Below are 14410 nucleotides of genomic sequence, written 5' to 3' on the forward strand. Positions count from 1 at the left end.
TTCTGGGGATCCTCCCAAGGTAAGCACTGCCCAGAGCCCGCACCCCATCCGGTGCCTCAACCCCCTGCCCCAGCCTGGAGCCACCTCCCACACCCAAACCCCCTCCCAGAGCCTTCACCCTGTACCCCCCCCACACATCCCTGCCCCAGCCCAGAACCCCCTCCTCCCCCCTTAACCCCTCATTTATGGCCCCACCCTAGAGCCTGCACCCTAGAGCCAGCTGGAGCCCTCACTCACTCCTGCACCCCAACCTCCTGTCCCAGCCCAGTAAAAATTAGTGAGTGAGGGTGGGGAAGAGCGAGCAAGGGGGGGTGGAGAGTGCAGGAGTGGAGTCTCAGAAAAGGTGTGGGGTAGGGAGGTGGCCGCGGAGAAAGAGTGGGGCAGGGCAAGGGTGTTTGGTTTTGTGCGATTAGAAAGTTGGCAATTCTACCAAGCTAATAGAACTTGTGCTAGAATCACCACAGAATAAGAAATCCTGTGGCTATTGTAAATAATAGCACCTACTGAAATTGGGATGCCTACTGCTAAAGTTTACTCTTTAAATAGACAAGAAGGAGAAAGGGTAGGGAAGTTACTTACCACTACAACTGTAATATTCACACTTATGGAATCAAGTCACTTGCCCCATGAGCCTTTGGAGTGGTCCATAGAGCAGTACCCATCACAGCTACCCCAAAGGGTACAAAGAAGGAGGGGCTCCAACTGCTCTTCATTTATTGTGGTGCCAGGAATTAGTAAGTATTTGCTACTCAGAGGAGGTCAGACCAATCCTCACTTACAGAAGACTAGTTTATTTTATTCATTTATTTTAAAGAAACAGATCTCAGCTTGGAGACCTAAGGGAGCATAATACCCACATCAAGGCAGGGGAATGTATCTGCACCCTGAAAGTGAGAACAGCGGAGGTTGTCCCTCCCCACCAAAGAAGAGGATTGTTGCAATTATTAATTAATTATTATATGACACCAATTCAACCATAAAATTATTTTATTAAATCTAAAGGCCATATGGTATTTGTACAATTGCTTTAAACATGTCTTAAAAGCCTACATAATAAGCAATGACTACATCCATACAGTAACAAACATTCACAAGCATTTGATTAGAATACTCACAAAAGGATCAGTCCCAGGGAAAACCCTCTCATCCCAACTTGTTCCAGCATGATCAGGTGGGATCTGGTAAATATCGCTAGTGAGCCTGGTTCTTTTATACAATGCAACAAACAAGTAATGTCATATTGACAGTTATCTCAGCTAAAAACCAGTTTTTACCTGGCTTGGGATTGACTCTTTTCTTAGGGCTGGGGTAGACAAGATTTTATGAGTAAGCCCCTTCAAGATAATATTGGTATGTTAAGCATCACTATAAGTTTATCATATCACAAAACAACTTTACTTTGTCTGTTAGAACCAGTTTTTGATAATTAGCGTCCCTTCTTCTCTTATTAGCCACTTTTTGAGCTTGGCATTTTTGCTACTTATTTTGCCAGTTAGATTTTTTCCTCAAGGCCTTCCCATGGCTGCTAAAACCTCTTTATTTTACTTAAACTACAAAACATTTTTTCTTTCATTAAACTAAGCTAACCTAACCCTTTATATGCCTGTCCGATCCTACAGGGATTGTGTTCCCAAGAGCAGGGTGCTGCTTGAGATGGAGGGGGCTGCTTGAGATGATCTTTGCTCTCAGAGGAGTGATGAATCAGGATTTTCAGTGTGTGTCCATGCTTTAAGAGCAGAGGTAATGGAGGGGACGGGAGGGTGGGAATGGGCTCAGAGAAAGGCAAGTTCTTGCACTAGTATCACAGTAGGAAAGTGCATACACGTGAAGAGCATACAGTTCCTGTCCGTTGTGTTATCTGAGCTCAGCACTGCTGTAATGGGCAGCTGATGTGAATGTACAATAGTATCATCATACTAGTTCTGGGTTCTAGCATCATGGTGATAAACCAGTACAGAAGTAGCCTAATGCCATTATTCATTAATCCTATCCATGATGCACTACAACATCCACCCCTTGTTGAGTCACTGTAGTGCCTCATGGGATATGCAGTCTGGCTGGGGAACATAGACCAGAAATAAAAATCAGGACAGAAGCCCCTGAACTGTAACTCCCATGACAAACTGTGTCATTTTCAAATTGGAAAAAAATCAGTTTTCCTGACAAAAAACAAACTTTTCAGTCTTTGAGTATTCATTTTTTTCAACAAAATGACAAAGTTTTTCCACAAAAAGCTGATAATTTTAACAAAAAAACCCCTCACATTTAGTCAAAAACCCAATTTTCTACTGAATATGTTACATTTTTTGTAGAATCATAAAAATGTAGGACTGGAAGGGACCTAGAGAGGTCATCTAGTCCATATCCCCACTCTGAAGCAAGACCAAGTATACCTTCTAGACCAGGGGTCCGAGGGCCACATCTGGGAATAGAAATTGTATGGTGGGCCATGAATGTTCACAAAATTGGGGTTGGGGTATGGAAGGGAGTGAGGACTCTGATTGGGGGTGCGGGCTCCGAGATGGGACCAGAAATGAGGCATTCCGGGTGCGGGAGGGGGCTCCGGGCTGGGGAATGGGGTGGGGGTGGGGGGTGAAGGCTCCAGCTGGGGGGTGCGGGCTCTCGGGTGGGGCTGAGGAGTTTGGGGTATAGGAGGGTGCTGCAGGCTGAGACCGAGGGGTTTGGAGGGCAGGAGGGGGATCAGGGCTGGGGCACAGGATTGGGATGCAGGAAGGAGTGCAGGATCCAGCTGGGATTGCGGGCTCTGGGATGGGGCTGCAGATGAGGAGTTTGGGGTGCAGGAGGGTGCTCCGGGCTGGGATCGAGGGGTTCAGAGGGCTGGAGGGGAATCAGGGCGGTGGCAGGGGGTTGGGGCACGAGGAGAGGCTCAGAGGTGCAGGCTCAGGGCAGTGCTTACCTCAAGTGGCTCCTGGAAGCAGCAGCATGTCCCTTCTCTGGCTCCTATATGGAGGTGCAGCCAGGCGGCTCTGCATGCTGCCCCATCTGCAGGCACCGCCCCTGCAGCTCCTATTGGCTTCAGTTCCCGGCCAATAGGAGTTGCGGGGGTAGCCCTTGGGGTGCGGGCAGCATGCAGAGCGGAGCCCCCTGGCTGCCTCAATGCATAGGAGCTGGAGGGGGGCCATGCCGCTGCTTCCGGGAGCCGCGTGGAGAGGCTCCCGACCCTGCTCCCCAGTTGGAGCACTGGACAGGAGCAAGCCATAGACCCTGCTCCCCAGGAGCTCAAGGGCCAGATTAAAATGCCTGGTGGGCCTGTAGTTTGCCCATCCCTGTGCTAAACCATCCCTGAAATGTGTTTGTCCAACCTGTTCTTAAAAATGTCCAGTAATGGGGATTCCACACCTTCCTTTACCTATCCTTATAGTTTAATAGTCTTTTGTAATATCTAACCTAAATTTCCCTTGCTGCAGATTAAGCCAACTGTTTCTTGTCCTACCTTCAGACAGCCTGGAGAACAGTTGATCACTATCCTCTTTATAAGAACATAAGAACATAAGAAAGGCCGTACCAGGTCAGACCAAAGGTCCATCTAGCCCAGTATCTGTCTGCCGACAGTGGCCAATGCCAGGTGCCCCTGAGGGAGTGAACCTAACAGGCAATGATCAAGTGATCTCTCTCCTGCCATCCATCTCCATCCTCTGACGAACAGAGGCTAGGGACACCATTCTTACCCATCCTGGCTAATAGCCATTTATGAATTTATCCAGTCCCCTTTTAAACATTGTTATAGTCCTAGCCTTCACAACCTCCTCAGGTAAGGAGTTCCACAAGTTGACTGTGCGCTGCGTGAAGAAGAACTTCCTTTTATTTGTTTTAAACCTGCTGCCTATTAATTTCATTTGGTGACCCCTAGTTCTTGTATTATGGGAATAAGTAAATAACTTTTCCTTATCCACTTTCTCAACATCACTCATGATTTTATATACCTCTATCATGTCCCCCCTTAGTCTTCTCTTTTCCAAACTGAAGAGTCCTAGCCTTTTTAATCTTTCCTCATATGGGACCCTCTCTAAACCCCTAATCATTTTAGTTGCTCTTTTCTGAACCTTTTCTAGTGCTAGAATATCTTTTTTGAGGTGAGGAGACCACATCTGTACACAGTATTCGAGATGTGGGCGTACCATGGATTTATATAAGGGCAATAATATATTCTCAGTCTTATTCTCTATCCCCTTTTAATGATTCCTAACATCCTGTTTGCTTTTTGACCGCCTCTGCACACTGCGTGGACATCTTCAGAGAACTATCCACGATAACTCCAAGATCTTTTTCCTGACTCGTTGTAGCTAAATTAGCCCCCATCATGTTGTATGTATAGTTGGGGTTATTTTTTCCAATGTGCATTACTTTACATTTATCCACATTAAATTTCATTTGCCATTTTGTTGCCCAATCACTTAGTTTTGTGAGATCTTTTTGAAGTTCTTCACAATCTGCTTTGGTCTTAACTATCTTGAGTAGTTTAGTATCATCTGCAAACTTTGCCACCTCACTGTTTACCCCTTTCTCCAGATCATTTATGAATAAATTGAATAGGATTGGTCCTAGGACTGACCCTTGGGGTACACCACTAGTTACCCCTCTCCATTCTGAGAATTTACCATTAATTCCTACCCTTTGTTCCCGGTCCTTTAACCAGTTCTCAATCCATGAAAGGACCTTTCCTTTTATCCCATGACAGCTTAATTTATGTAAGAGCCTTTGGTGAGGGACCTTGTCAAAGGCTTTCTGGAAATCTAAGTACAGCCCTTACCATAGCAGACTATCTTCGACCAGCCCTAGTAGTAAGAAATTTTAAGATGAACAGATTGATTGACCTTCAGTGATGAGATCTCTTCCCTTTTTTTCTTTTAAAAAAGCAACTTTTTTTTAACCTTGTTTATTTTCTTTTAATTTCTTTTACTTATCTCACTCTTTTTTTATCCCATTCGTGTCTTCTGTCATCTTCCTTTTCAGTTTTATATTGTATAATTCCTTCACTATTGTAATCCCCTCTCTGAGAGATAGGTTTCTGTTAATAGAAACAGGTCATGCAGTAGCCTCCATGCACTACACAATAAGCTGAGGTCCCTAAGCAAGATTCAATACTCTAAGATTCGACCTGGACAGGCTATTTGCACTGCATTAGAATTTTTTCCCTTGACACAACACATACCAATATGGCTCTCAAAGCTCCATTTACTCCGGCTTCCAATATTGCCAGCTAAAGGTTGGACCATGGTTTTAATTCATTTTTTGTGGGGCAAAACAACATTTGAGAGGCAATGGGGGGAAATAAATATAATCAAATAAATTAAATTCATTTGGCACCCGATCTAGGGGAGTGCTAAACATCCTTAACTACTTTAACTCCAGTGGGAATTGACAACACTTTGCAAAATAAAGCCACTCCAGTCCTTTTTGCCCAGTGTCTTCCTTATCACAAATTCTGTATCTAGATTTCTTCTGGAATTTAAATCAAACCTGAGGGAGCTTTGCTCTGATAATCATTTCTACCAGTGAAATTATTCAGGATGGGCACTTCTCCTACTGTTTACAAATATTCTAGATGTGGGCAAATACTGGAAAAAAAAATCCACAAATATTTGCTGAATACTTTAAACAAATTCACTTTGGTCTCATACTGTTAGCATTGGCTTTCTGCAAATATTCTAGCAAATGAATTCACTGTAAAAATATTCACAGAAAGAAACATTTAAGGAGACTATTCTCTGGAAACTTGATTATAAATGTTGCATTTATCCATCAGTGAACATCTGAGCATCATTGAGCACATGTGACCTGTGGAGTCCCATCAATCCAGTTCAAACTTCGAATACCAAAAATCACACCAAAAAGATGGTGCTGGACAAGCTCCAGAACAAAAATTATTGGCAGACATTCTGCAAATAATTTAAAACATAAATAGATCTGAAAGACTCACAATTTGTTGGCAGACAATTTGTGAACAGGAATAGAAGAAAAAATTGTGAAATAAATGATATTTTTCTGAATTCCTTGCCCAGTTCTTATCTGTATAATACCATCGATGTGCCTGGTGCTGCCTTGGTCTTCTAACGGATAAACCATGTTAGACTGGACCAGCAATTAGAACAGAAGTCCAGAGTACCAGGAAATTTTAGGTTCATGAATAACATGTAAGGTCTACTGGTGCGGAGTCTTTAAATTCTGCCACTGGCAACCATGGAGCTAAAATGTCTAAAGAATAGAGATCCAAGTGATCAATCTTATTTATTCCTTATCATTACAGCAAACAAAAAAGAAGATCAAATGAAAAAAGAAACTCTAAATAAAATGAGCAGATGGCACTTCAGGCCAAGTGTCTGGCATTAATGTTATTTTTACCTAAACAGAGAATGCATGATAGCTTTCTAGCAGATTAAAATATATTTTCATTCCTAAAACAAAGAGGTTGCACCCTTTTGCATGGTGATAAATATAATCCACTAGCAATGTGTTATTATTCCATTAACCACATTTTTCTTTTATTCTGAAAGTACTTGCTTTACATTCCAAACCCCTTCCTTTTGTATGTGGAAGTGAGACAGGCTTATATATGAAAGATCTTATTAAACAGTTATTGTCAGTGTCAGTGTGAAAGCTGATACATTTATAAAAAACCAACACCTTCAAACATTATTTTTATATGGCAGTACTTCAAAACTAAACTAGCTGAGGATTATTCAAACTTTTTCAAATAATTTTGAATTAATCCCACTGATTTCAGTTGTCAAATATTTTATATACTTATTATTTTTGTGGCTTTACTCTCCATTGTTTAACTCCTTTTTGGAACTTTAAAAATAATTATTTTTTCCTCACCAATGCCCACTCATGCAATTGGATCCTGGCACCTGTGCAGAGCCCCACTGACTTCCAACACACGGGCAAGAATCCACATGTACTAATCTTCTTGCAGAATCAGGGTCCAATACTACCCTGTATCAATTTGCAAACACTGATCTTTTGTCCCAGGGTGAAATTCCAATCCTGGATGTCAGGGCACAGCTTTTACCACAGCAAACTGGAGCCTCAACACATACTGGAGGACAAAATGTGAGCCTTCAGGAAAAAAACTGAAGTTAATGTTGCTGTTTTGTTAATTGTCATCAATTTATGGAGCACTTGGGGCAGGTCTACACTTAAAATGCTGCATTGGTGCAGCTGCATCAGTACAGCTGCACTGCTCTAGTGCTTAAGTGGAGACACTTCTACACTGATGGGGGAGCGTCTCCTGTCACTGTAGTTAATGCACCTCCCCGAGAGGCAGTAGCTATGGTGATGGGAGAAGATCCCCCATAGACACAGTGCTATCTACACCAGGATTAGGTTGGTGTAACTATGTTGGTCAGAAGTGTGGATTTTTTACATCCCTGAGCCACACAGTTGTACTGATATAGGTCTGTCATGTAGATTAGATTGCCACACCGTGTGTGTGTGTGTGTGTGTGTGTACGTACATACACGTGCGCGCGTGCACCAGCTTCATCAACTGCTGTCAGTATAATACTAAGAATAGTATTTATTCGTTAATTACAAACTTTACTTGCAGATCTAGAAGTTAAAAATGAGTAGATTTCTTAAAATATTCATTGTGATGATCAGAGATGGAAATGGAGAACAGATTTTATGGAATCCAGAAGACTTTTTCCATCAGCTAACAGCTTTAAGGTACTCTAGGTCAAACTGTGGATATAAAATACAGGGCTAATGATATTTATGTCCTTCGTAAAGCAATTTGAGATCTACTGATGAAAAGTGCTATATAGGAGCTAGGTATGTCTGGCTATGCCGGCAAAATGACAGGAGACACTGGATGTGGTTTAATTAGACTGCAGCTTTATTCCTAAATGTCTGGGAGTACCTCACAGATAAAAGTGTACAGTGCAGGTAATTCCATAATCATTTACATATACCTGGGGGTGGACTGCTGTCAGCCCTCCCTCTTTACCCATCCTGGTCCCCAGCCAAACTGCTGCTCAGACCCTGCCTTCCTCACCCCCTGAATGAGGGTTAAGGGGAACTATAAAGGAGTGGGAGATTGACTCACTGCTGTGCTAGTCATACAAGCCCCAACCCCTGCCCCCTGTTCTGCTCCTTTAAAGAATATCTCCTTTAAATCCTTTACCAGCCCATTTTATCTGATCGCTGTATCCCTTCCCTATGGAGGACCTGCGCTGGACATCTGCCACAAGAAGATGCCAACAATTAGCTTGGCTACCACCACCACCACACACACACACACACACACCCCTCTGTCCATACCCGGCTGGGTTCCCAGACAGCTACTAATGCCGTCGTATCAGCCAAAAACCTATCGGCTCCCAAGTCTGACAGGTGGACCCGATCCTCCCTGAATAATTCTGGTGCCACATGTGCTAGGTCCGGATGAGAAATTATTGACCCCCCCACATGCCATCTATGAATTTGGCCACCTCCCCATCACATACCTCCTAGCGTAGTCAATCCGACGGGGCTGCACAGCTCCATGCCATACCCTACATTGCAACATGTCCAACCAAATAATTTTTACTCCAGGGAAAAGTTCCAGGATCTGCCCCAAGTCCCTCTTAGCTCTGAGTGTGAAGTCCATCCCTTTACATGTTCCCAAATCATTTCCCTTGAGGTGACAAAACCCATATCTGGTGCCTGCTCACAGGCCACCACAGTGTACAGAAGGAACAACAGCTGGTCCCATAACATGCCTCTCCTCCCATGCCAGCCCAGGACTGCTTCATCACTGAGGCCCAGCTGCGAACCTCCAGACAACTTGGAAGGCTGCCTATGCACCCAATAAACTGTACTGTGCCTGCAGATCCACACCACCGTGTGCCAGCATATGGAATGCAAACACACACAAAAATTAACACTGATTCCTCACCTCAGGTCTCACTGCTGTTGCCTCCCTGATCCTGAATGAGTGGGAACCAAATTCAAGAGCTGGAAGTCCCAACCTCGTCAGTCCCTATCATAAAACTGTAACAAACTGGTATATTGTGAGGGGACTCCCGTCACTGTGAATCAAGAGGGTCCCATCCCTTCCAGGCCCTATTGCCATATATTCCCTCAGTCTCCACAGGGCAGATCTTGGTCTTGCCATGCTCCTGTCGAATAATTGATCCATCTTTGACCTCCTCAATGTTAATATCACTGATCACTCCTCCGAAAGTATATCCCTCAATTCCAAAGCCCTTCCAGAGGAATCTCCACAGGACCCAATTCACTGATCCTAAAAGTCCAAAAAATGTTGAGGGGTTAGATAATGCAGAGTTTTTTGTTTATTTGATTGATTGTTTTGCTTTAATGTTCGTTTTTTATAGTGCTGATTATAGTTTCTGATAGACTATTCCCGTGGTTCCCAACCTTTTCATCTGGCGGGCGCCAGACGAAGGACCGTAGCAGCGGTGGAGCATCCGCCGAAATGCCACCGAATTTCTGCGGCATTTCGTCAGCAACGCCTCTCAATGACGTCGCTTGTCAGCGGCAAGCAGCGTCATCGAGAGGCGTCGCCGCCGAAATGCTGCAGAAATTCGGGGGCGACGCCTCTTGATGACGCCGCTTGTCAGCGGCAAGTGATGTCATCGAGAGACGTCACCGCCGAAATGCCGCAGAAATTCAGCGGCATTTCAGTGGATGCTCCACCACTGGCCAGGACGCAGGCGCATTTTGATGCTCCCGTGGGCGCCATGGCACCTGCGGGCACCGCGTTGGGGACCCCTGGACTATTCACTCACAGCTTGGCAACCAACAAGCCACATAAACATGAGCTGTATCCTAACCTGAGCTCTGACTTTTAATCCAGTCTCCACTTGTTGGAAGTGAGGTGTAATTTACTGGGTGAAGTCTTGGCCCCATTGAAGTCAATGGCAAAACTTATTTTGATTTAAGTGGATCCAGGATTTCACCCTTTGTCTGAGCAAACATATAAATATTCCAATAAAATCAATTAACAGGTAAGAAATTTCACTGGTTAAATTTTTTTTAAAATATTTTTTAAAAAATGATAGTTTCAATGTTGGTTGAGATTTCAAAAGCAGTACAAGGAATTTAGTTACTCATCTTCCAAAACTTGAACCATTACATACACTCTCACATAATATAACACTCACATTATAAGATCCTCTTTTATAAAACTCTTCTCAATGTGACTTAACTCCCATTTAGACTGACCTTTATTATGGTTTCTTTTGCTACAACACTGTAACACTCAAAATGCTATACTCCTGAAGAAGGGAGAATACACAACTTCTAATAATCTTTTATTTTTCATGCCTGCAACTGAGTAATTTCTCAGCTAGAAAACTGAAGCTTTGCTTTGAGTAAAACCTACCAAGTTTCCCTCGCATCTAGTCATTTCAAAGATCTATATCTTTTCAACATTATCACTGTTATAATCTTTATTAAAATCACCTATTATTCAATAAATATTTGTCAGATACTCTATTTATCTTAGAATTAATGGCCACTTTGATGAACTGAAGATGGACTAAATCCTCAGCCATTGTGCAGAGGCATAGTTCCATGGATATGGAGCTACACTGATTTACACAAGCTGATGATACGGCTCTAGGGTTTACTTTAAGAACTGGATTTCCTGGAAGAAGAACACAGTGGAGGCTAATTTATTACCGGAGACTAACTAGATGTTATATCATGCATTTGTTTTATCTCCATTAGGAAAAATATTGTTTCTAAGAATAATTTATCTTTACAAAACAGTGTATAGTAGATTGTCTTAAGTAAATGCTTAATGATATGCCAAGTGGAATGGCTGAGCTAAAATTCATTTAATAAAAGTATCTGGGGTTTATTTATTCCAGCTATGTGCACGAAATGTTCATTTTGAGCAGTTATAAGAGGCATATTTTTGAATTTCGGCTAATGTGACTGACTGGTGACTGCCTAATCTCTGGCAAGAAGAGATTTATAAATATTTGATTTGAGCAGGCAGGGGGATTAATTTAAATCAAAGTTATTTAATCAACTGATTTAATCATAATTTAAATTGGCAAACAGGAAAGCTTGATTTAAACAACAGATTTTAATCTTGCTTTAATGGTTACCAACCAATGAGAATCAACCTTCTTTAGAAAAAATAACTACATTTATACTAAATCTCGTGTTTCTTTTTGCTAACTGGGAAGATACCTCATATCTAGACACATTTATTGGGGCATTTATATAGTTTAACTTACATTTATTCAGATTTTTTATTTCTACATTTTTATTATGTTAGAAAATGGTGAACGGTGCATTTCTAGGTAACAATCAGTTTTTTGTGGGTGATTTGTGTCAAGCTTTATTTGGATGGAAATTCAAATTCAATTAAAAATGTACAAAACCAGCATTTTAAAATAGTTTTATTTATCTAATAAAAACATCTTAATTCTGCTGGCTATGTATGAAGAAATTTTGTTAAAACTTGTCCTTCAGGATTTTAGAACTATTAGATCTCCTTCTCTCAAAGCTAATTTTTATTCATGGATTAGAAGAGGAAACACGTTTTTCTGCTTTTTGAATTCCCACTGGTTTGTTAGCTTTGGATGAACTAGTCACTGAACTGAAATTGTTGAATAAACTAAAATAAAGAAAATATTGTCTCTGCACCTGCAGGAGAGACTACAACAATTAAAAGCTGGCTTTGCACTTCAGCTGACTGTGGTTCTAGGTGCTTAGCCAGTGACTTGCATCAGTTCAAAGGCTTGACTTTCTTTAAACCTTGGGAGCACATTTTTTTATTTAACTTAAATGATTTGAATAAATTATAGTACATTGAGGCCTTACCACAGGTGGCATAATTTCAAATTTAATTTATTTTAAATAAAAAATCCTTTATTTAATTTATTTCTTTATCACTTTTTATCCACTCTGTGAGGAAGAGACGTTATTTCCAAGCAGAATTTATCTCATAATTTGCCTGGCTGTGATTCCGCCAAGTTTTGTATCCCAAACTTTGAGCTAAAAGAAGAAGAGCAAACTCAGAAACATGGAAACAAAGTTGGGGAAGAAAGCAGTGAAGAGAAAAAGTACTTTCTCAAGGGCACAGGGCTTTCATTGCTTCAAATCCCGCTCTTAAACTAACTAAAGCAAAGGTATGGGATGTTCATGGCATCGATTGCAGATTGAATGCATTAGCACACACATCTGGCATACATTGTTCACATCTTTGTAGCGAACGCCTACTGATTTAATAATGGAGTACAAAAGCCTATGGAACAATAGGATGTGAATAAAAACTAAAGCAGGAGAGGCACTATTGCAATATGGGATAACCTGTCCATAAATGTATTCACATGACCCTACTGCAGTAATATTGAGTAGTCTGCCAAAAGCATACATAGTAAACAGCCTTGAAAAGTTCTATTCACCCAGGGTGAGTAATTCTTTTGATAGGCAAGTAAAAATCGTATTAGTTTGCCATTATCACAGTAAACTATGGATGAAAATATTTTGTGCCTGGGTTTATACATTTTCATGACAATTTTGCAAAGCAGCTTTAGGTCAAGGATATCTCCATATCTGGAAACTCAACATTATGAGGCAGGAATGAAAAAAAATGCACTTGTTTTTTTTCATCCATAGGCATCACTGAGAAGTGTTTGATATCCTACAGGAAATGAGGTTGGTGGTCTCAATCTTGCTAGTTGTCCACATCACAAAAACCATTATACCAAGCAGTAGTTAGTCCATTTTGGTAGCAGTCAGCAGAGAGACAAGGACTAAAAGGTGATAGTCACTGAACTGCCCTCTCATCCCTGGAGATGGTCCCTCCAGGTAAGAGTTTAAGCCTATTCATAGGACAGTATAGAGAAACTTGCATTAATGGTGCCTGTGATGGACATTTTCTGTGGATCTACAGAAAACTTCAGTGTCTGACACCTTTCATAAGCACTAGAATTCACATTAAAAACCATTTCCCCCTTCCTTGCAGTCACAAGCAGGTACTCAACCCTTCCCCACACAAATGTAGTTGTCTCTCCAGAACATGCTTGGAATATATTACTTTTAAACTATTTTGTACATTTTTCTCCTTCCTTTGCTGAATTAGCACTTATTTTTACCTTGCTCTGCCAGCTGTGCAGATATAAAATAAAAACCTTCACAGCTGAAGAAACCTGAACTGGTCACTAGGACGATGTCATTGATATACTGTATCAATTAACAAAAGGAGCAAGCAAAGGACTTCCTGTGTGACAAGGTTTGCTTCCATGTCATTTTATATCAGATGGCACTACTCTGCCTTAGGAGATAGTCAGTACACACTCTGCAGGAAACTCACTCTAGTATAGAAGACCAGCACAAGTTTTAGGAACCACTTGAATTCTACATAAACCCCATTTTGAGGGCTAAATGGGACTTAAGTGGTTCATAGGACTTGTGCTGGTCTTTCACATAGGAGTGAGCTATACCCATAGTGAATAAAATACAATGGGTTTTTACAAAATAATCATTGGATACTTTTTTCTATTTCTTTTCAGATTCCCACACATGTGAGAGTGGGCTCCCATCACCTCAGTGACCACAGCCCAGACATACTGTTAAACCCTATTAAACCTGCAATTCACAATATTCACTCTGTTTGAACAAGAGTCAAGGAACCTTAAACCATCCTTTTCTAGGCCCCAATTCAGCAACGCATTTGAGCATATCCGAAAGGGTTTTGTTGAAAAGGGATGACCTGCTGAATCAGGGCCCTAATGACTCATCATTCTCCACATTTCAAACATCTCTGCCTTTCTTCCATACGCCTCAAAAAGCCACTACTAGACACAAAGGCTAATATGCATAGCCAGTAGGGAGAACATATACGCATTTTGCACCCTCTTTAAGACATCATTGCTTCAGCTGGGTGAAGGTTTTCATACAAAACATTTTTGGGGTGAAAAATGCAGGTTCAGAGATATTAAAATGTTTCACAAATTCATTTTTGTTTCACCAGATCGTTTGTCCAAAAATCCCCCAAACCAACCAAGTAAAACAAAACAAAAAAAACCCTCAAACTACTGAAAAAATCAAAACACTTTGTTTTGAAATTTTTAAAAAGACGTGTTTTGATTTTTTTGGTTCACATTGGCTTTGCTTATCAAAATTTAATTTAATGTTGTTTAAAAACAATACAAAATGTTTAAAAAATGCTCCAAATCAAACCGAAACATTTCATTTTGGATAGAACAAAATTTTTTGTTCAACCTGAAATGATTTTTTTTCTTTTCGATTTACCAAAAAATTTAAAAAAAAATTGTTTTCAGTTTGACCCAAAATGATTTTCTTTTTTCCGCACTTGCCAGAGAACTGAAAATCTGTTATTTGAATAGCTCTAACTACCACCTCAGTACTCCCAGTCCCTATTTGGACCTGCAGCTCCACAAAGCAGAGTTTCCAAAACAGCCACA

The 14410-nt window shown here is 41.2% G+C and overlaps 1 long non-coding RNA gene across 1 annotated transcript; it reads left to right on the forward strand.

Annotated features, from left to right (window-relative positions):
- The first annotated feature begins 1707 nt into the window (after positions 1-1707).
- Positions 1708-13807, forward strand: LOC120402980. Its single transcript, XR_005597399.1, has 3 exons — positions 1708-1740; positions 12600-12638; positions 13496-13807. It is a non-coding gene; the product is annotated as an uncharacterized LOC120402980 (long non-coding RNA).
- The last annotated feature ends 603 nt before the right edge of the window (positions 13808-14410 follow it).

This window comes from Mauremys reevesii, linkage group 4 (assembly GCF_016161935.1).
Source record: "Mauremys reevesii isolate NIE-2019 linkage group 4, ASM1616193v1, whole genome shotgun sequence".
In the NCBI taxonomy this organism is placed as follows: domain Eukaryota; kingdom Metazoa; phylum Chordata; order Testudines; family Geoemydidae; genus Mauremys; species Mauremys reevesii.